Below are 27748 nucleotides of genomic sequence, written 5' to 3'. Positions count from 1 at the left end.
TGCTTCATCAGACCACCTCAGCTGGATAATTTGTCCGGTGTTTCTCCAGGCTGGGGAAGGAGAGATATCAGGAGTATCTTGATCACTAAGCTATGCTGGATGTATGGATCTCATTGTTCTGCTCCTGGACATGTTGGAACCTATCGAGTGCTATACATGAAGGAAAATTGTAAGGGATGAATTAATTACCATTTCAGAACTCAACCAATTTTCCATCCATTTAAAATGAACTGATTAAGGATCCTTCCTTAAGGATCTCAAATATGGCTCTGACCAGATGTTGCTGTGACCATTCATGCTTAACAGTCTCAGTGATTCTGTTCAAATTCTTGTAATATTTGACCTACTGCAGAAAAACAATCAGCACAGAGACACCAGGGGATTGTTGCCTGTGAAGCTTTGTAGCCATGCAAATCCATGACCTTCAGAAGAAGGAAAGGAGATAATAGATATGGAGGGACATTGCAAATAAACATCTCCAAGATGGAATGCAGTGGAGGGTCAACTTTCCTTTTTTCCCATCTACTGTAATCCACAGACAGAAAGTTGTGAAAGAATGATGGAGCCCTTAAGGAAGAATGCTTAATCAGTCCATTTTAACTGGATGGAAAATTAGTTGAGTTCCCTAAGGATAATTAATTCACCCCTTCCAATTTTCCTCCATGTATAATATTTGAGAAGTTCCAACATGTCCAGGAGCAGGGCAATCTGCCCTGTCCATATTAATTGGCAAAGTGATGATAAAATTAAGATTTTCTTTGCTAGGGCCTGAGAAAGAGATTGACAATTGAAGAAAGGGCATTGGAAAACCTGGGCTTCGTTCCCTATATAGTGAAAAAAATCAAATGTACTTTCATGGTATGCTCCATCAGTGCTTCACTTGCTTCATCATCTAATTCTTTGAAAATGCAAAGTATATTTCATTTCGATCTAACATATCATTTATTAAAATCAAAAGAAGAGGTCTACTTAATGCTTCAAATGGAAATTCTCAAGGACCTTCTGAACACCTGGAGGCAGTAATTATAAAACCTGCCTCCATTTCCTTTCTTGCCTTGAATCGTAAATTTGGTCTCATGTGGGTAAAGCATCTAAAACACAGTTTCTGCAGTTAATTCTTCAACAATTTAAGTACTGAAGAAAGAGTCTGCACCAAAATAAAGGCTGCCATGAGATTTTTCAAGTCATTAAAATATTCCACTTCAGTATATGCTGCATGGGAGATGATAATTGAAAGCTGGTGTGAGAAAAGATATTAATCCAGTGACATTGGCCTGTGGGTTATCTTCCATATTGCAGACATGTGTCAAAAAACATGTCTGTGCGTTACCAGTCCAGGACGATACAAAACAGGGGTTAAAAAGCCAATTGCAACATGCAATGGTTTCCAACTCACTCTGAATAAAAATAAAAGAGACTTGTGTAAACTTCACATCTAATCATCTAGAATGCACGTGGCTTCAAACTGTCTTCTTTGATATGGAAGCCACACATCTTTCATGAAGAAATCCTGAGCAGTTTTGTTGATGCAGATGTGGAAAGGATGTTTCCTCTTATGCATCAATGCAGAACTAAGGTCAGCACTCTTTTAACATGAGGAGTCAACTTTTGATATCAAGGATATCAAAGATATCTACACTTCATGCTGCCTTGGGAAACCAGCCAACATAATGAAATCTCACCTCAGTGATACCCTCTTCTGCCCTCTTCCGTTGGGCAGAAGATATGAAAATTTGTATACATGTACGCATATATTCCAGAAAAGCTTCTTCCCAGCTGCTCTCAATGGGCCTTTTACATTTTAAATTTAATTTTGAGTTTGCTCTTTGCCCACCTTCTCTGCAGCCATTGCGTCACCACACAACCAGCCCAGCTCTTCCCCTCCACCCACTGCATCCCAAAACCAGTCCAATTTAATTTTGAGTTTGCTCTTTGCCCACCTTCTCTGCAACCATTGCGTCACCACACAACCAGCCCAGCTCTTCCCCTCCATCCACTGCATCCCAAAACCAGTCCAGCCTGTCTCTGCCTCCCTAACCTGTTCTTCGTCTCACCCATCCCTTCCTCCCACCCCAAGCCGCACCTCCATCTCCTACCTACTAACCTCATCCCACCTCCTTGACCTGTCCGTCTTCCCTGGACTGACCTATCCCCTCCGTACCTCCCCAGCTATACTCTCCTCTCCACCTATCTTCTTTTCTGGATGTGAGTTTGCTCGCTGAGCTGGAAGGTTAGTTTTCAGACGTTTCGTCACCATTCTAGGTAACATCATCAGTGAGCCTCCGACGAAGCTTCGTCGGAGTCTCACTGATGATGTTACCTAGAATGGTGATGAAACGTCTGAAAACTAACCTTCCAGCTCAGCGAGCAAACTCACATCCAGAACCTCAACCTGAGCTACAAATCTTCTCAAAATCTTCTTTTCTCTCCATCTTCGGTCCGCCTCCCCCTCTCTCCCTATTTATTCCAGAACCCTCAATCCATCCCCCTCTCTAATGAAGGGTCTAGGCCCAAAACGTGAGCTTTTGTGCTCCTGAGATGCTGCTGGGCCTGCTGTGTTCATCCAGCCTCACATTTTATTGTCTTGGATTCTCCAGCATCTGCAGTTCCCATTATCACTCACACGCATTATATTCTTCGCTCTGTTCTATTCCTTTAATGCACTTTGTATGGTACGATCTGCCTGTACTGCACACAAAACAATTTTTTTCACTGTACCTAGGTACGTGTGACAATAATAAATCAAATCAAATCAAATCAAAGATGAGGAGAATTTTGTTTTTGCTCAGAGGGCATGTGAATTTGGAAACTCTCTACCTCAAAAGGTGGTGAAGACAGAGTCATTGAATATTTTTAAGACTGAGATGGGTAGACTTTTGTTGAGCAAAGGAATCAAGGGTTGCTGAGGTAGATGGGAATGTGGAATTTGAAACACAGCTATGATCTTATTGAGTGTTGGAACCAGCCTGAGGTCTTGAATAATCTTCTTGTGGGTCTAGTTTCAGATGTTTATGTGTTTCTGGGTGAGATTTCCCAATTTATAACAATTCCAGGCAGGACACCCAAAATTATCAAGCTCCAAAATGAAGAGGAAGTGAGTTGGTTCCCCTCCTTTATTCACCTAGCCCCTCGGTCAGTGAAAATGAAGCTAGTTTAGAAAAAGATCTTTATAGATACCTTTCTCTCAGACCAAAAGAATTTGTGTTTTAAAAGTAGTCAGGATTTCTTGAGTTAGTGAAAGGATGAGTTGATTAGCTCAATAATAGAACTGAGAGGCATGTCTGCAAAAGAAAAATGTTAAAAAAGACATATGGATCAATCTGAGTTCTTGGGTAACCACATTGAGAAATTATCAGGCCTACCAGATTCTCACTGACCATTTTGAATGGTTGGTCAGATATATTTTGATGCAGATTCCCAACAATTAGAGATACAAGTAAATCCACAATGTCTTCTTTCTCCTGGCAATTTCTTCCCTCATTGAAGGAGGAAAGGCTTTCAGCTTTCAATTGTCAAACCTCTCCCATGCAGCATATTCTGAAGTGGAATACTTTAATGATGAAAAATCTCAAACCTGAAAATCATGCCAACCTTTATTTCAGTGCAGACCTTTTTGTGTTGCAATTATTTTTCAAAATGTGATTAATGTTACGAATTGAAATAATTCCTCAATATCCTCATCACTTCTACAAATATTTACCTATTTGATGTTGACAGAAATGAAAGAATATTTCCCATTCTGATTGTCCATTCTCTTCTTTCTACTCTCAATGTGAGATGGTATCCAACACATTCTGAATGACAACAATAAATTTGTGTAAACCTTGCATCTGATTACCAGCATCCACGTGTCACATGGTGCTTCAAAATGCTTTGTGGATATAGATGTGGTATGCTGTTCATGAAAAATATCAGAATTGAAAGGGGAGGAATGACTCCCATTTTCCCTGGGCTGTTTTTGACCTTGCAGAGATTTCAGTGCCGTTGCTAATCCATGAAGGAGCAGACATTGTAAATCCACTTCTAATCTACAATGAACTAAGAACTTTCAAAGCAACTATTCATCTAAAAAGAAACAAATATTCTTTGCTTAACCTCAGAAATTGCCCACAAGGAACTGTGCTCAGGGTGCATCCATTCACTCAATACTTAATTATGAATAGATTAAGCACAGTTTCATCCTAGGAGCAGAATGATGTGTTTGCCTTTATGTGGTGTTTCTCTCGATTTTTGGACATCTTGTTATCTTAAATATTACAATAGAGAGGCCAGCCGAACACTCATAAAGTCATAGAGATGTACAGCATAGAAACAGACCCTTTGATTCAACTCATCCACACTGACCAGATATCCTATATTAATCCATTTGCCAGCAATTAGCCCATGTCCCTTTAAACCCTTCCTGTTCATGTACCAACCCATTGCCTTTTAAATGTTGTAATTGTATGAGCCTCCATCGCTTCCTCTGGCAGCTCATTCCATACACGTACCACCGCCTGCCTGAAAAAGTTACCCCTTAGGTTCTTTTAAATATTTCCCCTCTCACCTTAAATCTATGCCGTCTAGTTTTGGATTTCCCTACAGTGGGAATGAAAACCTTGATTATTCACCTCATCCCTGCCCCTCATGATTTTATAAACTTCTACAAGGCCACTCCTCAGCCTCTAATGCTTCACGGTCATTGCTGTCTCTCTCCAAGTCCTTTCTTGTTTAGTAACCAGTTATCCATATAGTTATTAGCCAGTGATGAATGAAGGTGGGCAGCTTGTACACACTACCCCTGCATGATGTTATTGAAGCAGGGATTTCTGTTTGGAAAAAGAAAGCCAATTGCTTTTACGCCACCTGAAGAGGCAGATCATCTTATTTTATTGCCTCACTTGAAAGTCAGCACCTCCATCAGTGCAGCATTCCCTCAGCACTGCACTGAAGTGTCAGCCTTGATTTTGGTGAAGTCCTGGAGTGGAAATGATCTGAATTAGAGCCTTATGATTCAGAGGCAAGCATGCTATCAACTGAGCAATGGCTGGTACAATAGCTTACTTTGTAGTGTTCATGGCCTCACTGACAGCAAATCCTTCATCTTAATATATTATCTAGGACTGAATAATGTGTGCATGTCTAAGGTAATCATATCCTAAGTTTGTTCCCTTCCATTTCCATTTGTAGCCAACATCAAGGAATGATGGAGAATTTATTTGGAGTTCATGCTTGCCATTCACTGAATTAACGAACTGTCTTTTCATATATTACTTTCCTATTGAAGTCTGAACTTATTGCTATACAGTTTAGCGATTCACCTTCATTGTGACATAAAAGCAGTACGGCATATTACAATAAGTACTAACTCTGAGTAGAGTTCGCTATAAATAGAAATATCCTTACAACTTAGCAATGTGTGTGATTTCAATAATAGATAAAATGTTGCTAAGATGACACCACTTTAAGGTGAAGCAGGGAAAAACAAGTTCTATTAACATAAGACCGCAAAGTAAATTTATGTATCATATTAATGCTCAATTTCTTAAATTGCCAATTCAGCAATATTAAACTTTTGTTCCTGTGAGTTCGATACCTCTGGCAAAATGATTTACATACCTATGTGTTTTCTTAACTCAAATTTATACCATATCTGAAAATTAGAGCAAGCTGTTTGTCTGATCTATTACTTACTTAATTCAGTGACCTTAAGCTTTTCTGACCAGCCTTAACAATGTAGTCAGTCACGTGTATTTTTTAAATAATCTACAGAGTCAATTAATAATTAATTTGCAATAGAGCCCCAAAAATCATCCTCAGGTAAAAAATGTTTTCAGGGCTGTCAGTCAAAGAAATGGTAAAAATTAGTAACAATCTGAACTCTTCAGAAACACAATTATGTGCTCTATAGATTGATTACTTTAATCGGATGGACTTTTATTGATGTTCAGAGCTGATTCAAGTGGGAAGGGTTATTTCTTTAAGCGCATACATAATCCTAAGTACTGCAGGGGTGGATACCAGTATACTTGCCAGGATTTTTTTCTCACCAATTTTGTTCCTGTCTTTCAGAGTTTAGTATTGGTGGAGATATTGTGGGTATTGCAGGTGGTTCCTCCAGATTTTGCTCCTCAGTTATGAATTGGGAGAAGTGTTTACAAACTTGCCCCTTCCTCATTCATCATAGAGTGCGCTGGCAATGAACTGGTCATTGAACAAGAAAGGGCAGAGAGCGAGACCACTGTGAGTGTTCAGCTGCATTCTTTAGTCCAACATTGCGGATTATTTGTTAAAAATAAATGCCACCTTTCAAAAATATACTTTATTCATAGAAAATGTCTTTATATAGATGTAGTCACAAACACAGTTCAAGAGATAACAAAGTGTGAGGCTGGATGAACACAGCAGGCCCAGCAGATTCTCAGGAGCACAAAAGCTGACGTTTCAGGCCTAGACCCTTCATCAGAGAGGGGGATGGGGAGAGGGTTCTGGAATAAATAGGGAGAGAGGGGGAGGCGGACCAAAGATGGACAGAGGAGAAGATAGGTGGAGAGGAGAGTATAGGTGGGGAGGTAGGGAGGGCATAGGTCAGTCCGGGGAGGACGGACAGGTCAAGGAGACGGGATGAGGTTAGTAGGTGGGAAATGGAGTTGCAGCTTGAGGTGGGAGGAGGGTATACCAGAGATAATGGGAACTACAGATGCTGGAGAATCCAAGATAACAAAATGTAGAGCTGGATGAACACAGCAGGCCAAGCAGCATCTCAGGAGCACAAAAGCTGACATTTCGGGCCTAGACCCTTCATCAGAGAGGGGGATTGGGAGAGGATTCTGAAATAAATAGAGAGAGGGGGAGGCAGACTGAAGATGGATAGAGGAGAAGATAGGTGTAGAGAAGACCATAGGTAGGGAGGTAGGGAGGGGATAGGTCAGTCCGGGGAGGACGGACAGGTCTCTGATTAAGGGTCTAGGTCTGAAACGTCAGCTTTTGTGTTCCTAAGATGCTGCTTGGCCTGCTGTGCTCATCCAACTCCACACTTTGTTAGCTCGAATTCTCCAGCATCTGCAGTTCCCCTTATCTCTGATCACAAACACAGTTCAGTTCTGTATAGTAGTATATCTAGGAAACAAACAAACATTGGAGTTTGGCTCCATCCAAACAAACCTAAGGTATCTCTTATTTAAAAGAATACTGTATTTCCATGCATTTGAAGCATGAGGAGGGTGCTATAACTGAATGGATCCTCATTTAACTTTGGCAGAAAGACATCAGACAGTTGTCCTTCCCCACTGAGCCTTGATGCAGGCTTTAGTGCATCTGTCAGCACATTGTCCTGGACCTTGGAATGTGCCAGTCTGCAGCATTTGGTCAAGGTCACCCCCTGGTTTTGGAAGACCAGCACGTTTTGGGCAGGCCAAAGAGTGTCTTTGACTGAGTTGATGGTCCTTCAGGTGCAGTTGATGTTTGTCTCAGTGTGCATCCCGGGGAACAGACCGTAGAGCACAGAGTCCTGTCATGGACAAAAACCACTGAATCTTTTTCCAGTCTGTAAGAATAAAGGTCTCATTTAAAGAAGTCAATTTTCCCTTCACAGTAACCCAGAAATGATTCACAAATGAACCAGTCGGAGAGGGTTCAGATGGATATGTGAGCTTATCAATGTGATTTGGAACAACATGCAAAGGCTTTAATTTTTTATGAGAAAGATCCTACTTTCCTGCCTCCATTCTGAACAGAACAGTTTGTGTTTGGTGAGTATAAACACATTAATAAAGCTATATGGAAACTGTCCTGTTTAATTCGACAAGTTAACCTGTTGGTCCATTGTGATATTTACATTGAGTGACAGCTAGCAGCACAGTTGATCAGATGGATTCAGGAAGATTGGCACTGCGGCTGCAATAACAGTAGCACTTCTGTATAGTCACAGGTTGGAGTCACAGATATTCCTCCACCTTCTTAATCTTTCTTCATGGCTATCTGGATAAAGGCTTGAAGGCTAATTACTTCAAATGTTTCTTGAAAAGTGCCCTCAATTGAAAGAAGCAAATTACACACTTACTTCCCAGATTTTTGCTCTTCAATATTTTTTAAACTCTTTGATTTTTGTTCCCTTAAACCAATCCTGCACTTGACACTGTTCCAAGTACAGGACAGTAATAGCTAACGATGTACTAAAAAAAATTTGATCCAATGAAAATTCTTTTTTACTTAAGAGATTGCAATAGCTCCATTTTAATTGGCCTTATCATTAGAATCCCTACAGTGTGGAAACAGGACCCTTGGCCCAACAAATCCACACCAACCCTTGGAGCATCCCACCCAGACCCATCCCCCTATAACTCACCTAATCTACACATCCCTGAACACAGTGGGTGATTTAACACGGCCAATCCATCTAACCTGCACATCTTTGGAGTGTGGGAGGAAACTGGAGCACCTGGAGGAGACTCACCCAGACAAGGGGAGAACATGCAAACTCCACACAGACAGTTTCCTGAGGGTGAAATTGAATCTGGGTCCCTGGTGCTGTGAGGCAGCAGTGTTAACCACTGAGCCACCATACTGCCCCTTATCATTGTAGAAACACATGGTAGTTGGCTTGGTGTGTCATGCTCCCATTTGGAAAGCTCCAATAAAACCCTGTACTCCTGTCCCAAAGCATATTTGCTGTCCCTTTATTTGGAGGATTATGGTAGCTGAATTTCAATTAGCTTAATCAACTCAGGAGGACATGATGATCAAAGGTGTGTGTAACACAAATGCAAGAGCACACATACACACCATATTCATTTATAGGAGTTGTAGTCATTTGGAAAAAAATGTGATGTCCTCACATCACAGCACAATGACAGACCCTGCACAAATACAGTTATTATTGGAAATAGCTAAAAAGTGTTGAACAAACTAGATGATTCGTTGATAAAGAAATCTATTCCTGGTTCTGCAAAAGACTTTTGCAATTGAACTTTGATTAGTGGGGAGTGTTCAGTTCCATCCCTCCCCAATAGGAAACTGAGGGTTTGGAGACCAGAAGGAAAAGCCACGAATAACACTGTGAATGAGACATTCTGGCTCAACTCGTATATTTCAAAATGAAGGTTCAATATGACCAGCACCTTTATTTCCAAGCAGCGCTGCTTTATTATTGGCCTTTTCTTCCAGGGAGGGTAGAGTGGGTGAAGCTTTTGAGAATAATGAGATGAGGATTTCCCTAATCTAGTTCTGCCCCACTCTGACCAAGTATGGCTTGGAAGAATTGGTTCCAAGGAAATCCAACAGAAACTGACAAGGTCCTTTACAAATATAACAACTGAACTCTGATTATCTTGATTTTATAAAATCCAAAAGAGTCTTATGATGTGGGGAGAATGTTTCTTCTTGTGGGAGAATATAGAATTAAGGACTACTGTTTAAAAGGTAGGGGTCACCTGTTTAAAATCTTTACTCTTGGGGCATCATTTCTCTTTGGAATTCCTAAAAAGATGGTAGAAGCAAAGTCCGTGAATATTTTGAAGAGATGGATACGTTCTTGATAAACAAGATGGTAAAAGGTTATCAGGGATAGGCAGGAGTGGGGACTTAAGGTTACGATGGGTGGCAGGGTGTAATGACAATGTTACTGGACCAGTAATCCTGAACTCCAGGCTAATGTTCTCAGGCCATGGTTAACTACTAACTGCCCTCTGGGCAATTAGGGAAAATAACCAGTGACTCTCACATCTCATGGATGAATGAAAAATATTTATCAAATCAGCCATGAATTTGTTGAATAGTGGAGCAGGCTGAATGGCCTACCCCTGCAACATATGAATATTTGCATGTTCATATTTAAGAATCCAGCAGGGGACTAGAACAGCCCTGCCAGGTCAAACCTTCTATGGCAGAAGTGCAGGACCAAAGATAATTCTCAAGTTTGCAAACTATAAGCTTCCCTGCTCAGCTCCCTTCCTAAACTCACTACCGGTGATGCTTCCTACCTCTGCAGCCCATGTTTATCCTGTACTGACCAGTACTTCTACCTGCGTCAGGCTGTAGCCTTAATGCCACGCACCTACAACAGCCTTAGTAGCTGTTCATCAATGGGGAGACAGCAGGGGCTATGGTAATAAGCTGTGGTTGAGAATTCTTGTTGTTTCTCCTTCCAGATCACCCGCTCATTAAGTTGTGCTCAGATCGGATGGAAAAATCAACCCCTTAGAGTTTACTAGTTCGTAAATCAAGATGCAAATCAATAGCCTTTTCTTTAGTCAAGTGACTACATCCTGTGCAAAACCATCATCACACTTGGGGTAATCTGCATCAAACAAACCAAGATATCTACATTGCTCAAATTTCTGCCTACCCATTACGGAATCAAAACCCATAAGGAATTACCTCATTTAACCAAGTTCAGACAAAGCTACAAGCAACAGAACCAAGCCGTAGACCAGGGTTTTACAAAGTGGGAGTTGTGGCCCCATTTGAGCTGAAATTTTGTGATTGTGGGTTCTGATTCAGCAATGGCCTCTCTGAGCTCTGATTAAGATATAATAGGCATACAGCTGTCCTCCCATTCAAATAGTCTCCATTAAAGGGTTGTGACAATTTTTAAGCTTTGGAATGGAGTCACGGAGGAAAATAGTTTGGAAACAATGTTAAGAATCCTTAGAATTACTCAATTATAAGGTATAATACAATCAGTTAAAGCCATGCAGTTTACTACAGAGTGTCTCTCACTTTCTTTTCAAATTAGAACTTCTACCTTTTCCATTTTTGTTTAGCATGTACAGTACAGGTAAATTTTTGCTTAATTGCATGCTCTTGTCAGTGAATGCAACCCAGCAATCCCACTCATTTCCTGATTCACTCTGCCGGCCTCACGATATGATGCAGAGCCTACTTTTCCAGCAGCTCTCAATCACTTTATAGAGGGTTCAAGTGTCACTTTGCAGGCTGTATGCTTTCAGCTAACAGCTCACCTTCTCTTTTGCAATTATCTTCAAAAGGCTGCTGCTTCATGGGGAACAGTTAGCGGTTCTAGCTTCAGTTTGTTCAGGGTCACGGTGCTCATGGAATTGTAGAATCATGGAATCATAGAATCCCTACAGTGCAGATAGAGGACATTCGGCCCATCAAGTCGGCACCATACCTTCAGAAGAGCACTCCACCCCAGCCCCATAACTCTACATTTATCATGGCCAATCCACCTAGCCTGCACAGCTTTGGAGTGTGGGAGGAAACCGGAGCACCTGGAGGAAATCCACGCAGACACGGGCAGAATGTGCAAACTCCACGCAGACAGTCTCCTGAGGGTGAAATTGAACCTGAGTCCCTTCAACTTGAGGAAAGGAGATTTGTTTGTCTAAATCACCTATGAACATCAGAAAATCTACTTTATTGGCTGTCATGCTTGTCTACCCTCTGTGGGACTAAATGGTCTTCCCATGAATCATAACTTCTTGGAAACATTTTTTGGCTCAGTGCATTAGCCCAGTGACAAAAACACAAAGAAATAAAGAGTAGCTATAGGAGAGCAAGGTCACTCGACTCATCTTAACCCATCTACCTCTGATGATCTTACATTGTGCCCACTGCTGCATTTAGTTGTGTTTTTATATGATTCCAGAATGTTTGCCATCCGAACACTTCTTAAAAGTTCATTCCAAGTACTGGTTAGTGTGTGTAAATCTTTTAGCTATGAGTTCTACAGTTTACAGATTTGAATCTATATCTCTTTGTCCCAATCTCATAATTTGTTTAGTGGATTCTTTTGGATTAACTTCACACATTTGCTGTTTTCTGGACTTCTTTAATGTCACCTGTAGAATCTCTTTGCTGGACTGAGAAACACAAGTATCCCCAGTCCTATATGAACACACAAATCAGACACAGGGGCTGTGGCTGTAATTGAGCTCCTCCCACTGCTTTCTGGTGCATTTCAAAGATTCACCATCATTAATCCTTCACATTAATCCACTTTAAGTGGGAAGCACCTCATTTTAAAAAAATTCTTTTAAAATCTTGCATTTTAAAATCTCATATCTCAGAACTTGACCCTGCAACTTCGCACTTTTTCACTTCAGTGGCTTCAGTCATTGAAGATTCTTTAGTTACTCACTGACCAGCACTGGGCAGAATACTCAATGTATAGGCCCATCAAAATCTTTTAGCTTCTTAACAACTTTCTTTGTCTCATAATTCATTGTTTTAACAACATGGTTCAATATTGTATTGGTTTCTTGGATGGTTACTTTGTTTTGATGAGACAAATTGATCTGTTCAATCTCATAGGTATCAACTTCATCCTCAGCTGTTTCAACTTTATGCATGTTTACATGCTGCCTATTTTTCCTTGAAGTTATCATTACTTTATACTTTTAGCATAAAATTGTGGTTCCGTTGTTCAATTTGTGCTTCGTTGCACTCCCTCTGTCACTCCAACTTGATGATTATTGATGCACCTTGTTCGTGATAGATAGAAGCTGTCCTCGCAATGCAGCAGGTAATTGGTGAATGCTGCAAAGCTGGACAGTAAAAGATACGTCACACTATCGACAAACAATCAACTACAGTGATTTCAAACCAATCGTAAAACATAGAAGTAAATTCAAAACCACCACGGCCAGAGATATTGAATTACCTTTACAAGTCGATTAGGACAACATACAGAATAATCTTGTGGTCTTCCAAAGGCATACTTTCAGTCTTGACATTCCTCTCATACTCAGCAATGAGAGATATGTTGACTAATATGCATGGATGGCACATGCCAAAGTCTATCTTTTACTCATAGAATTGCATAGTACAAAAGGAGCCAATTCATCCCGTTGTGTCTCAGCTCATCAAAATTATTCAATTGACCCAACTTGCTGATTCTTATTTCTTTTTTCTCCCCTTGACAAGTGTTTATCAAATTCCACTTTGAAAGTCAGTACTGAATCTGTTTCTATGACCCTTGCAGACATTGGATGTCTTTGAGCGTACAATTGTAACACTTGTTAAAATTTTCTCATGTGATTTGAGTGTTGCTTGCAAAACCAGCATTCGTTTCCATTGCTAATCTCTTCCATATCTTACCTGGAGCTAAGGCCTTTTGGGGGCCGGTTAAGAGGCAACCATATTACCGTGAGTCATGGTGCATTATGGTCCACCTGTTCTGATGGTGTTACACAACGTTTGAGTGGATACAGTAAGTTCTGCACAAGTATCTGAGGGGAGCAGATAAATTTTGTACAACTTCTGAGAGACTTAGTAATGATGCCTGATAGGTAATGTAAACAGTGCTTATTAGTATCATGCCATAATCTACCTTGTAACTAAGTATCTTTTGTTGAGGCGCAACAGTGATCCATTTGGTTACATTGACAATTAGACAGCCCTCGGCACAGCGTAGAAAAAGGAAGACTGTTGATAGCAAACTAACTACCCCCGCAGTGGTCGAGAACACCCTTGATCCCATCTCCCGCATTTCCCGCAACACATCCCTCACACACCGCCCCTGCCACAACCGCCCAAAGAGGATCCCCCTCGTTCTCACATACCACTCCACCAACGTCCGGATACAACACATCATCCTCCGACACTTCCGCCATCTACAATCCAACCCCACCACCCAAGCCATTTTTCCATCCCACCCTTGTCTGCCTTCCGGAGAGACCACTGTCTCCAAGACTCCCTTGACGGCTCCACACTTCCCTCCAACTCCACCACACCCGGCACCTTTCCCTGCAACCGCTACACTTGCCCCCACACCTCCTCCCTCACCCCCATCCCAGGCTCCAAGATGACCTTCCATATTAAGCAGATGTTCACCTGCACATCTGCCAATGTGGTATACTGTATCCACTGTACCCGGTTTGCAGAACACCTCTGCTCGGTTCGCAATAAACAACTGCACCGCCCAGTCGCGAACCATTTTAACTCCCCATCGCATTCCTCAGATGACATGTCCATCATGGACCTCCTGCAGTGCCACAATGATGTCACCTGAAGGTTGCAAGAACGGCAACTCATATTCCGCTTGGGAACCCTGCAGCCCAATGGTATCAATGTGGACTTCACAAGCTTCAAAATCTCCCCTTCCCCCATTGCATCCCACAACCAGCCCAGTTCTTCCCCTCCCACCACTGCATCACAAAACCAGCCCAGCTCGTCCCCTCCCCCCACTGCATCTCAAAACCAGCCCAGCCTGTCTCTGCTTCCCTAACCTGTTCTTCCTCTCACCCATCCCTTCCTCCCACCTCAAGCCGCTCCTCCATTTCCTACCTACTACCTCATCCCGCCTCATTGACCTGTCCGTCTTCCCTGGACTGACCTATCCCCTCCCTACCTCCCCACCTATACTCCCCTCTCCAACTATCTTCTTTTCTCTCCATCTTCGGTCCGCCTCCCCCTCTTTCCCTATTTATTCCAGTTCCCTCTCCCTATTCCCCTCTCTGATGAAGGGTCTAGGCCCGAAACATCAGCTTTTGTCCTCTTGAGATGCTGCTTGGCCTGCTGTGTTCATCCAGCTCCACACTTTGTTATCTTGGATTCTCCAGCATCTGCAGTTCCCATTATCACTAACTAAACTAGAATACCACTTGCTGGTGGAGATGGTATATGAAAATTAAGCATGCCAGACCAAATAAGGATGTCAGATTTCCTTGCGTATTTGGATTCTAATGAACTATTTGAGTGTTCATGACAAGCAATAATAATTTTCGTGGTCATCTTTAGTGAGACAAGCTTTTATATTCCAGATTTATTTGCTAAATTTAAATTCCACGATCTACTGTAAAGGATTTAAACCCATTACCTGTATTCCCAAAGCATTAGCCTCAGCTCCTGGATGCTAGTCCATTTCCACCACACCACTATCTACCAATTGTCCCTTGACCAGTTGCTCAACAACTGTTTGTTCCTGGAACTGTTGTTCTTTGAGCAGACAACAACTAGGCCCGAAACGTCAGCTTTTGTCCTCTTGAGATGCTGCTTGGCCTGCTGTGTTCATCCAGCTCCACACTTTGTTATCTCGGATTCTCCAGCATCTGCAGTTCCTATTATCTCTGTTCTTTGAATGGCTTGTCTTTAGACAGTCCTGACATAACTTGGTCTCTGTTTGTCTTTGCAGTGCCCGTCGTAACTAGTTGAATTCCTTTTGCTACTGGTTGAAATCAAGAAATGCGTGCATCCTCAGAAGTGGTCTTTCTTGATTACAAAGTACACATACATTCTCTACTACCTTACAGCCTTTGTGTCATAGTTTTGCTTGTAGCACACCTTGATCTTGAGAACTGATCCGCCTGGATCATGTGGTTTCATCTTTTTAGGCTGCAATATCCATTTCTTCACCCATGGTAAATAATCTGATGAGACAGTAGCATTCACCCATATATCAAGCTTAAAATAATGGGATGTGCATTGACATAAATAAAACTTGAGTTGGTTGGATCACCAATGCAACATTGATGCTGCTTTATTCTGTTTACACAGAAGAATTTTAAATCTGCAATATAACAATACTGATTCATTTTCCTGGGAATGAGTTGTGTACCGTAGTTCACAACAGCTCTATCCAGTGTAGAAATGGTGTAGTGGTGATGTTACTGCTGCTTAATCTGCCCAGATTAATGCTCAGTGGATATGGCTTCAACTTCCACCACAATGAAAACTCAAATGCTTGCTGTCAGTAACAACCAGATAACTATCGTTAATTGTTTTAAAAGTCCCATTTGGTTCAACAATGTCCTTTCGGGAGTGATATTTGCCATCTTTATCTGGTTGGGCTGACATGTGATCCAAATTCATAGTAATCTGGTTGGCTCCTAACTACAGTCAGAAGTGGCTGAGGGAAATTAGGATGGGTAATAAGGGCTAGCCTTGCTAGTAATGTCCACATCTCATGAAAGAATGAAGATAAAGAAATCCTTTAAAAACCATACAAATTGTTAATTCAACATGTGCACGTGGCAGATTCATTTTGGGGTGGCAAAGCTAACAAACAAATCAATTATAAACCCAAACATATTAATTGGTTCCAAGGCTCACCAACTCAAAATTACTTTGGACCGTTCTTGACTTCATCCTTTTAGTCATGCCCCCTCCCCTCTTTCTGAAAAAGAGTCTAGACCCAAAACTTTAGCTTTCCTGCTCGTCTCATGCTGCCCGGCCTGCTGTGTTCCTCCACACTGTGTTAGACTGGTAACACTAACCCACATCAAAAATATGCCAGAAATAACCATCAGACTCCTTCAACCAAATAGGATCATGATTGCACACAAACCTACATCAACAGTGCATCAAATGCTATCAAAGAATAAAGACCCTATACTGACGGTAAACAAGACTAAAGTGATTATCAGAATCCTATGCGACGAGTGAAATAAACTTTGCATTGGACAGATGGAGAGGAGACTGATGACCAAGATACACAAACATCAGCTGGCAGCAAAAACACACAATCAATATTCACTTGTCTTGATACGTACAGACAATGAAGGCCATCAATTCAACTGGGACAAAGTGACTGTACTGGGACCAGTGAACAACAGACATGCAAGGGGATAGTAAGAACTGCCGATGGTGGAGGCTGAGACAACACAGTGTGGTGCTGGAGGAGCACAGGAGGTCAGGCAGCATCAGAAGAGCAGGAAAGCTGACGTTTCAGGTCGGGACCCTTCTTCAGAAGAAGGCATGGAAAGGAATTCCTGGGGGCCTGGTCCTCACCACAGGACTCTGTCAACAAACACATAGAAATAGACACCGTGTACAGGCTGCTGCTAAAAAAACAGAGCCAGAAATGACCAAGACACACCATATTAAAGAATCATATAAATTTGGGATGGAGAGGAACACCAACACTTTGATTAGAGGTCGTACTGATTATGTTGCCTAGAATGGTAATGAAATGTCTGCACATCATGGAACGACTGGGTCAGCAAGAAAATGAACAACTGCAGACATGTTTATCATTCCAGATGTGAGTTGGAGGTTAAGGAAATAATTACTCAGTGCTACCTGTTTCACATGCAGTGGATCGGTGCGACTGCATTGTTGCATCTATTCTCCAACAGCACCACCTTTTTAAGAGAAATTAGCCATGGACAATAAATACTGGTCCAGCCTGCTATACCTACATCCTGTGAGTGAATAGATTTTTAAAAATCCCTATTAATCTGCTGCATTTACTCTTCTAACCTGAATGTAGGACAGAGGTAGGGAAAGTGAAAAATCTTTGAGATTGTACACTCTTGTGAGGATGCTTTTCAAAAGTCGTCGTGCGGTGTTAATAATAAATGGGAGAAGCTGTTAGCAGTTGGTATATGCAGGAAATTTACAAAGTCAGACTTAACTCAGGAAGACAGTAATTGGTCTCAGTAGGCACACAGAAGAGCTGAAGGATTACAGGGGAAAAAAAAACCAAAAGACAGATTTGCAGCTGACTTATTTGGCATCAACTCAGAGCTGCATCACTTGGTAACTCAATCATTGAAATGTTTGATTTTAGGCCACTCCCACACTGTGTGTGAGAGAAACCTTTTGGTGTGTCTTTGCCCCATCTCCGAACTTGAAGAATGAGTGAACAAGAGGAGTCAAGATCTTACTGTGTAACAAGAACTGTTTTAGGAGTTGGCAGTGGCTGGAGATGGGGGATTTGGGGAGGCTTGGGTATTTGGTGTTCCTGTTACCTGCTGAACATTACGACATTGTGTCAGTACTTCACAGGAACGTGAGAGTGTAATACCATGCCTAGCAAACGAGAGAACAAGCCTAATGTCATGGGAGCAAGTGTTCGAATCTCAACACAGCAGATGATGAGCTTTGAATTTAATTGCTAAGTCTGGAATTAAAAAAAAACAAAAAGCTAATTTCATGGGAACCATGAACTGATTGTAATAAAAACCCATCTGGTTCATGAAGGAAAAATCTCTTATCCTCACCAGATCAGATTGTGTGCCTCCAGAGACACAACAATGTGATTGACTCTGAAATGGCCCAGCCATTTAACCCTTACATGTCTGACCAGTAGTGAGGAAGGGTGCAGGCTGCCCTCCTCCCTAGAGGCCAATTGACAGTCTCAAATGACCGATTACAGGTCCTTTCCCGCTCCTACTGGGTTTGGAAAGTGAGAAGTCTCCTAATTGAGCCCTCTGACCCATGGTGGTGGCTGCTCATGTGGAAATGCCTCCTCTGCCCTCACAATCAGCCACTCTCTTTGCTGAGGGCTGGGGTCCGGGACTTGCTGTTCTTGCCAAATTGTAGTTCTAGCAGTAGCCATCACTGCTGGTGGCTATACTGAGACTGAAGTGCTAACAATGCTCCGACTGGTCAGCACATCTTGGGGGCAGTACTTGATCCCTGCAAGGGAGGAATGGCTCCATGGCAGACAGTCAAGTACTTGATGCATGGAATGTTTTTGAGAGGGGAATGTGTTGCCTTACCACACTATAAAATCCAAGGCAGTGTTCCTGAAATAAGTAAGTCATGTTAGTTTTTTTGTTCATTATTGTTTCTAAGCCTAGCCTGCACTAGATGCTATTTTAATGGGTAGATTTTTAATTTTCTCTTTTACCTGTTTTAATGAAATGTCTAGTCATTACAGAATGTCCCTGAAGACTTCAAGAGAACTTGATCTCAGTTTTATCCTTTGCTTTTTTTCAGACCTGTCTCTGAATTATATGTTCACAAGTGTGTGATATGATTTGAAGGTTTAAAGGTACAATTTACTAGGTTATCAGATCCTACCAGAAGCACAGTAGCATTGATATTATAATTAAAATTATTTTATTTAGGCAGATGGAAATGTTGTCACATTTTAAAAAATAGTGTTTAAAAATATTGTGTCTACCTCACCAGGGTATAGTCCAACAGGTTTATTTGAAAACACAAGCTTTCAGAGTCTCACTCCTTCTTCAGGTATTAGCAACACAAGCTTTCAGAATCTCACCCTTTCTTTGAGTGTTACTAACCCAAAGAACCCAAAGGTGTTACTAAACCTGAAGAAGGAGCAAAGCTCCGAAAACTTGTGTTTTCAAATAAATTTGTTGGACTATAACCTGGTGTCGTGTGATTTTTGACCTTGTCCAGTCCAGTTCAACATTGGCACCTTGACAGCATGGCTCACCAGGGTTGTCAAGATGGGAATTTTAGCTCAGCCCAATTCCTGTCCGCTTACAACTGTACCATAGAATCATGGGGTCACACAGCACAAAACAGACCCTTCTGTACAACCAGTCCATTCTGAACATAATCCCAAGATAAACTAGTCCCACCTGCCTGCTCCTGGCTCATATCCCTCCAAACCTTTCCTATTCATGTGCTTATCCACATGACCTTTAAATGTTGTAATTTTACCCACATCCATCACACAAACCACCCGCTGTGTAAAAAAATTGTCCCTTGTCTTTTATAAATCTTTCTCCTCTCACCTTAAAAATGTGCCCTTTAGTCTTGAAACCCCCATCCTAGGGAAAGGACAACTACAATTAACTCTGTCTATACCCCTCATTATTTTATAAGCCTCTATTGGATTACCTCACATCGTTCTTTACTCCAGTGATAAAACTGTCAGCTCATCCAGCCGTTCTATATAACTCAAACCTTCCATACCTGACAACGTCTGTTCTGAACCCTCTCCAGCTTAATAATGTCTTTCCTATATCAGTTGTACCTTCACTAATTTCAACCCTCCCCTCTCCAACTTCATTTCACTCAGCTGCAATTACTGGACAATGGTTTGTTTTTCTGGTCCTCCATGCATTTCCTAAAGACATAGAGTCATACATTGCAGAAAAGGTCCTTTTGGATCATTGAGTCTGCACCAACAATAACTACCACAAAAGGTGTGCTAATTCCAAATTCCTACACTTGTCCCATATCCTTGAACATTATGATATTTCAAGTGCTCATCCAAGTGTATTTTAAAGGTTGTAAGGTTTCTGGCCTCAACTACCTCTCCAGGCAGTGCAATCCAGATTTTCACCACCCTCTCGGTGAAAAAGTTTTCTTTCTCCAATCCCCTCTGAATATCCTAAAACTATGCCCCCTTGTGATTAACTCCTCAACCAAGGGGAACAGCTGCTCCCTACTCACCTTGTCCATTGCCCTCATAACTGGATACACCTCAATCATATCCCCTGTACTCTCAGCACCTTTAAGTTCCCATACCTCAAGGAAGCACACAGCTTCCATATTACTTGAGCCAAAAACAGAAATTTCTGGGGAAACTCAGCACATCTGCAACATTTGTGGGAAGAAAACAGGGTTAATGTTTCGAGTCCAGTGACTCTTAATCAGAAGGCTCTCTAGGGGACTCGAAATGTTACTTCTGCTTTCTTCCTACAGACGCTGCCAGGCCTGGTAATTTCTCCAGCAGTTTCTGTTTTTTCATTTCAGATCCCCAACATCTGCAGTACTTTTGTTTTATTTGACCCTGGTGAGAACATTCTCAAAATAGGTTGTCAGGCTTCCACCTCTAACACAGTCTTTTTTGCAGGTGAAGATGAGATTCCCCCTAAAAGTTTGTAGCACCAAGGAGAGATGAGTTAACTTCCATGTTGTCACTGGAGCAGCAAGTCGTGGAGTTGACATGCCAAGGTTAGAGCCAGAACATGATGGTTGGGAACATAGCAGGGAAAGCCCCACAGGATTTTACCATAATTATGCTTTTTGTGCCTTCCCACTCCAATGTCATCTCACACAGTCAAAAAATGTACTGAATTCTACCAGTCAAGTTTCTAAAGTTTATTTAACAAAACTTGACCTACCCTTGAGGAAATAAGGCAGGGCAAGTAATGGAGGTGTCAGCAGGGGAGTGCTTTGGGACCAGCGACCATAAATCTATTAGGTTTAAAATCCTTATAGAAAAGGATAGGTCTTGCATAAAATTTCAAGTTCTTAATTGAAGTAATGCAAATTTTGGTATGAGACAGGAACATTCTAGAGTTGATTCGAGTAGACTTTTTGCAGGTCAAGGGACAATTGGGAAGTGGGAGGCTTTCAAGTTGACTTGATAGAGATATACAAAATGATCAGAGATATGGTTGGAGTAGGCAGCCAGAAACATTTTCCTAGGGTGGAGGTAGCTATTACAAGGGAGCATAGTTTTAACATGAGTGGAGGTAGACATAGGGGAGATGTCAGAAGTAGGTTCTTTACTCAGAGTGGTAAGGGTGTGGATTTGGCCTCAGGAGGGGCATTTAGGGGCTATTAGATAGGCATATGGATGATAGTATAAGGCAGGTGCGGAGATTAGATAGACCTTAGGATTAGGGTAAAAGTTAGACACAACATCGTGGGCCAAAGGGCCTGTACTGGGCTGTACTGTTCTATGTTCTATGAAAAGCTAACTCTCACCACTGAGAGCTAAATCTTTCCATCCTCATTATTACAGATGCAGAAAATATTAATATGCCTCTTATCAGTTCAAGAAGGGGAATTAGAATTAGAATTACTTGAGGTGGTGGTATTTGCAGTTCTGAGGAAGAGTCACTGGACCCGAAATATTAACTCCGTTTTTTCCTTCACAGATGCTGCCAGACCCGCTGAGCTTTTGCAGCAACTTCTGTTTTTGTTCCTGATTTACAGCACCTGTAGCTCTTTGGATTTTCATATTTGCAGAGCTGCTAAGCATGAGCAGAAAGTGAGCTCTTTTAAAGAGTCAGTCCAGGTACAAAGGGCTGAATGGCCTCCCTCTGTGCTATGGTAGTCTCTGATTTCCGAGAAAGCGCTGCACTGACTGACATCCCATGAATGAAAGAACTAAAAAAAAGTGGAAACTGCTAACTCCAAGTTATCAGGTTTGTTCATTGCAAATATAGTTCACTTATTTGCCTTTGTCTATAATTACACAAGGTAAGCATATGTGCATTATGTGTATGATTCTGTTGGCCTCACTATTGACTTACGTTTTTAAAATCTTACTGGGTGTAGCATACAAGTTTGATTTTAATTAGTATGTTCAACAAAACATGCTTAAGATTTCTCTCGTCTCTATGACAACATACGGTTGTCTTGGAGTTGAAACTGTTTGAAGTCACTAAGACCCTAAGCAGCTTTGTATAAACTATTATTCTGTGAAGCAATGTGTCAGATTGTAATGAATATTGCTTTCATTCAAACACCATTCTGTACTGTTAGAAAATTGGTTTAGCACTGATCCTGAGGGAAAAAAATACACTGGATGATATAAGCATTTTAGCTCTGTGAAAAATTGCAAAGTCCTTCAAAAATGAGTTTGCGCAGAAGTAGCAATATTTCAGTTGTGTACTTGGCAACCCATTGCTTTTCATAAAATGTCACATATTTACAGCACCAAAGGAGGCGTTTTGGCCCATTTGTACAACTATCCATTTTATACTGCTGTTCCATACAGTTATAAAACCTCACAGAATGGAACGAGATCATTCAATCCATCAATGCTGTACTGGATCCCCGAGAATGCTGTCCAGTTTGTTTCACTCTCCTGTTTTTTCCTGATTAATCAGCTATTTTTTCCCTTTTTCGAGTATCCCACGAATTCCCTTTTGAAACAGATTATTTAATTAGCTTCCACTGCATGGCAGATCACAGTAACCCACTCTGTGAAAGAAAAACTCATATTTCCCATTAATCTTTCTCCTCATCATCTGAAATCTCCATTCTTTGAGAGCCAGCTGACAGAGGAAACAGTTTCATCCAATTTGCACTCATCTTCATCAGTTTGCAGGATCTTCATCCTCCTTTGAACAGTGTGAAATTTCTCTTTGGAGACTTCAAAAACTTTTCTATGATAAAGGCCACCAGCAGGTGACCATTCTGGTAATCTACCACTGTAATGGCTTGAGATAGTTTACTGCCTCTGGTCCTTTACAGTTTAGTCCAAAAGAACTGTATTTAAATGGAATTTGAGTCCACACTTTTATGCGAGTACTTTATTTCTGTCAGCCACACTTCAAAAATCTCACATCCCTCTGATTGTTAGCTTCCTATATTTATACTAACAATTCATACCCAGTTAACTCGTAATTAATATCCATCACCTGTTCCCTCATTCTGTTAAATACCAGGCATTCCTTCAGACCGAAGTGGATGATAAACTCATTGCATTGTCTTGGGTGAGTGGTAGAGGATACACTCCTGTAGAGTATCTACAGAACAGGGTAACAAAGTGTGGAGCTGGATGAACACAGCAGGCCAAGCAGCATCTCAGGAGCACAAAAGCTGAAGTTTCGGGCCTAGACCCTTCATCGGAGGTCTAGGCCCGAAGCGTCAGCTTTTGTGCTCCTGAGATGCTGCTTGGCCTGCTGTGTTCATCCAGCTCCACACTTTGTTATCTTGGATTCTCCAGCATCTGCAGTTCCCATTATCACTCATATCTACAGAACAGGTGCTGGTCTTGGATAACAGGGAAGTTTCCAGTCCTCAGGATGATAGAGTGGAGGACTGCGTATGTAGCCAAGCAGACCCTGTGAGTGCTGGGATTGGTTCTCCATGGCAGCTGCCAACTTGCCTATAGAGACTGCTAGACATTCTCATGCTTGACATTCTCAGGTTCCCAGAGCATAGCTGCACTCCTGCAACCTCTGGGTTCTGAAGGCCATTCCTCCCACATACCTAGATAATAAAATGTGAGGCTGGATGAACACAGCAGGCCAAGCAGCATCTCAGGAGCACAAAAGCTGACGTTTCGGGCCTAGACCCTTCATCAGCTTTTGTGCTCCTGAGATGCTGCTTGGCCTGCTGTGTTCATCCAGCCTCACATTTTATTATCTTGGAATTCTCCAGCATCTGCAGTTCCCATTATCTCTCTCCTCCCACATACCTGTCTGCTTCTCCTGTTCCTTCCAGTCTATATGGACTAAAGCTTATGCTTCTAAACATTCCACACCTAACAATTTCACTGAGGTATCAGTTTCTGGGCTGGTGAGGGGTGAAGGAGGCATCTTGCTCCGAGGTCTGAGATGTTGACGTGGTGCCATCTGGTGGAGCAACCTGTTTCTGCACATGGGCTATGGACATCCCACTGCTATCCATAGCACAGGGATGATGGTGCCACAGCCAATGGTTAGAAGTGGTGTGCAATGAATGACACTGACAGCAGGCTTTCTCTAAGAGTTGCTCTAAGAGATTGAAGAATGGTACTTACTCAATTGGTGGGCATGGGTGTCTCTGAGTGGCCACAGTCTTCTGTGAGAACCAAGATTTTCTTCTCAGTGTTGGTGAGGAGCCTGAATAGCTTTGGACTGTGTCTGTTTGTTTGTTTTTGTCCAACCCACAAGGTAACAATGACCATCTCCAATAAGAGACAATCTAACTACTGTCCCTTGACATTCAATGGTGTTACCATCACTGAATCCCCCACTTTCAACATCATGGGGTTACCAGAAGCTCAACTGGATTTACCAGATAAACACAGAGGCTACAAGAGCAGATCAGAGGCTAGGAATACTGTAACAAGTAACTCACCTCCTCACTCCCCAAAGCCTGCCCACCATCTACAAGGCACAAATCAGGAATGCATTGGATTATTCCACTTGCCTGGATGGGTGCAGCTCCAACAACATTCAAGAAGCTTGACACCACAATCAGGACAAAGCAACCCACTTGATTGGCACCACATCCACAAGCATCCACTCCCTCCACTACCATCATAGCAGTGTGTCCATCTCCTGGAGGCCGCACTTGGAGTATTGCGTACAGTTCTGGTCACTGCATTATAAGAAGGATGTGGAAGCTTTGGAAAGGGTGCAGAGGAGATTTACTGGGATGTTGCCTGGTATGGAGGGAAGGTCTTACGAGGAAAGGCTGAGGGACTTGAGGCTGTTTTCATTAGAGAGAAGAAGGTTGAGAGGTGACTTAATTGAAACATATAAAATAATCAGAGGGTTAGATAGGGTGGATAGGGAGAGCCTTTTTCCTAGGATGGTGACGGCGAGCACGAGAGGACATAGCTTTAAATTGAGGGGTGAAAGATATACGACAGATGTCAGAGGTAGTTTCTTTACTCGGAGAGTGGTAAGGGAATGGAACGCTTTGCCTGCAACAGTAGTAGATTCACCAACTTTAGGCACATTTAAGTCGTCATTGGATAAGCATATGGACGTGCTTGGAATAGTGTGGGTTAGATGGGCTTCAGATCGGTATGACAGGTCGGCACAACATCGAGGGCCGAAGGGCCTGTACTGTGCTGTAATGTTCTATGTTCTTCTATGTTCTATGTACAAGGTGCACTGCAGAAATTCACCAAGGCTTATTAAGCAGCACCTTCCAAATCCACAACCACTTCCATCTAGAAGGCAGCAGATACATGGGAACACTAGCATCTACAACTTCCCATCCAATACACTTGCCATCCTGAGTTGGAAATATATCACCTTCATTATCGCTGTGTTAAAATCCTGGACTTTTGTCCTTAAGGGCGTTATGGGTTAACCTATAGCATTCGGACTGCAGCGGATCAAGAGGGCAACTCACCACCTCCTTCTCAGGGGTAACTAGGGACGGGAAGTTACCAGTGCCCACATCCTATGAGCGAATAAAAGAGGTAAATATGGTTACATGTGCCTAACATTATGGCCACACAGAATGTACCATGGATCAATGTCTGCATTGAAAGGCTGCTACTACATTTGGAAGCAAGAGGAACAAATATACTGGCCTATGGATTCTGCTAGTACCATTGCTCCTTGTGGTAAAACATCTCTATTATTTCCTCGATGTCTGTGTTTAAATGTGATTGAGCATCCCCTCCTCTCCCCCCCAACAGGTTGAGACACAGACTCCCCCTTCCAGGTGACATTGGGCCCATTTTCTTTTCCATTCCATAGTTTCAATTTCCAGTGTGATGTCAGGTGACAGTGAGAACATTTTGGGAAGTGCTTTTCAGCCTCTACATGTTAGTGAAACTCCATAAATCCAGATCACCTTTTGATCGTCCCTCTGTGACCACCATTACCTTTGCACTTTCCCAGATCCACACCCAATCCAGACACAAATTCCATCCCGTATTCCCATTTCCTCCGCCTCCGCCACATCTGCTCCCACGATAAGACATTCTACTCCCGCACATCCCAGATGTCCAAGTTCTTTAAGGACCGCAACTTTCCTCCCACAGTGATCGAGAACGCCCTTGACCGCGTCTCCCGTATTTCCCGCAACACATCCCTCACACCCCGCCCCTGCCACAACCGCCCTAAGAGGATCCCCCTCATTCTCACACACCACCCTACCAACCTCCGGATACAACGCATCATCCTCCGACACTTCCGCCATTTACAATCCGACCCCACCACCCAAGACATTTTTCCATCCCCACCCCTGTCTGCTTTCCGGAGAGACCACTCTCTCCGTGACTCCCTTGTTCGCTCCACACTGCCCTCCAACCCCACCACACCCGGCACCTTCCCCTGCAACCGCAGGAAATGCTACACTTGTCCCCACACCTCCTCCCTCACCCCTATCCCAGGCCCCAAGATGACATTCCACATTAAGCAGAGGTTCACCTGCACATCTGCCAATGTGGTATACTGCATCCACTGTACCCAGTGCGGCTTCCTCTACATTGGGGAAACCAAGCGGAGGCTTGGGGACCGCTTTGCAGAACACCTCCGCTCAGTTCGCAACAAACAACTGCACCTCCCAGTCGCAAACCATTTCCACTCCCCCTCCCATCCTCTAGATGACATGTCCATCATGGGCCTCCTGCACTGCCACAATGATGCCACCCGAAGGTTGCAGGAACAGCAACTCATATTCCACCTGGGAACCCTGCAGCCATATGGTATCAATGTGGACTTCACCAGTTTCACAATCTCCCCTTCCCCAACTGCATCCCTAAACCAGCCCAGTTCGTCCCCTCCCCCCACTGCACCACACAACCAGCCCAGCTCTTCCCCCCCACCCACTGCATCCCAAAACCAGTCCAACCTGTCTCTGCCTCCCTAACCGGTTCTTCCTCTCACCCATCCCTTCCTCCCACCCCAAGCCGCACCCCCATCTACCTACTAACCTCATCCCACCTCCTTGACCTGTCCGTCTTCCCTGGACTGACCTATCCCCTCCCTACCTCCCCACCTATACTCTCTCCACCTACCTTCTTTACTCTCCATCTTCGGTCCGCCTCCCCCTCTCTCCCTATTTATTCCAGTTCCCTCTCCCCATCCCCCTGTCTGATGAAGGGTCTAGGCCCGAAACGTCAGCTTTTGTGCTCCTGAGATGCTGCTTGGCCTGCTGTGTTCATCAAGCCTCACATTTTATTATCTTGGCATTCTCCAGCATCTGCAGTTCCCATTATCTCATGAGCCTACCACTTCCCCCCACCCCCACCATTCCCTCAAAAATATCCTGGGTGGATGCTTGACTCTGGCCAATTCCCTGGGCTGGTATGAGAGGCTGCCCTTCATGTATGATGCTGGGATTCTCCCCACTGAAGGCTGCCTCCATGGACTTTATTAAAGACTACACTGCTATAACTCCGAGACATGGTAGCCTGCTTGCAACACATTCAGTGTGAGCTGCTGGGGTTTCGTGTGGGGGTCAGGTTGATGTAATACACTGCCACACAGTAAAATTTCTAACCCCTGACTGAGGCCAAGCTGCTTGATCATATAGGCAAATCGCAAACAAGCAAGACAAGGCAGGTATGCATGTAGGCATTGAGTGATTGAGTACTCAGAGAGCAAGCCAAGGGCTCTGAGATAGGGCCTGATCCATTCTGTGAGCTGAGAGTCTATCGCTGTGCATCAAGTGTTCTTGGTGGACACCTCTTAATGCTAGTTACTAGCACACCTTGCAACACAGGCCTGTGCTTTCTAAATATTCTGTGAAT

The 27748-nt window shown here is 42.8% G+C and overlaps 1 long non-coding RNA gene across 1 annotated transcript in view; it reads left to right on the top strand.

Annotated features, from left to right (window-relative positions):
- Window positions 1-27748, top strand: part of LOC132210910 (uncharacterized) — a 77113-nt gene that overhangs the window by 27490 nt on the left and 21875 nt on the right. Inside the window, exons 2-3 of the long non-coding RNA XR_009447151.1 lie at window positions 7574-7730; window positions 21471-21740. This is a non-coding gene — a long non-coding RNA (uncharacterized LOC132210910). The remainder of the gene's footprint in view (window positions 1-7573; window positions 7731-21470; window positions 21741-27748) is intronic.

Source organism: Stegostoma tigrinum, chromosome 23, assembly GCF_030684315.1.
Source record: "Stegostoma tigrinum isolate sSteTig4 chromosome 23, sSteTig4.hap1, whole genome shotgun sequence".
NCBI lineage: Eukaryota > Metazoa > Chordata > Chondrichthyes > Orectolobiformes > Stegostomatidae > Stegostoma > Stegostoma tigrinum.
This window is presented reverse-complemented; position numbering and strand designations above follow the sequence as displayed.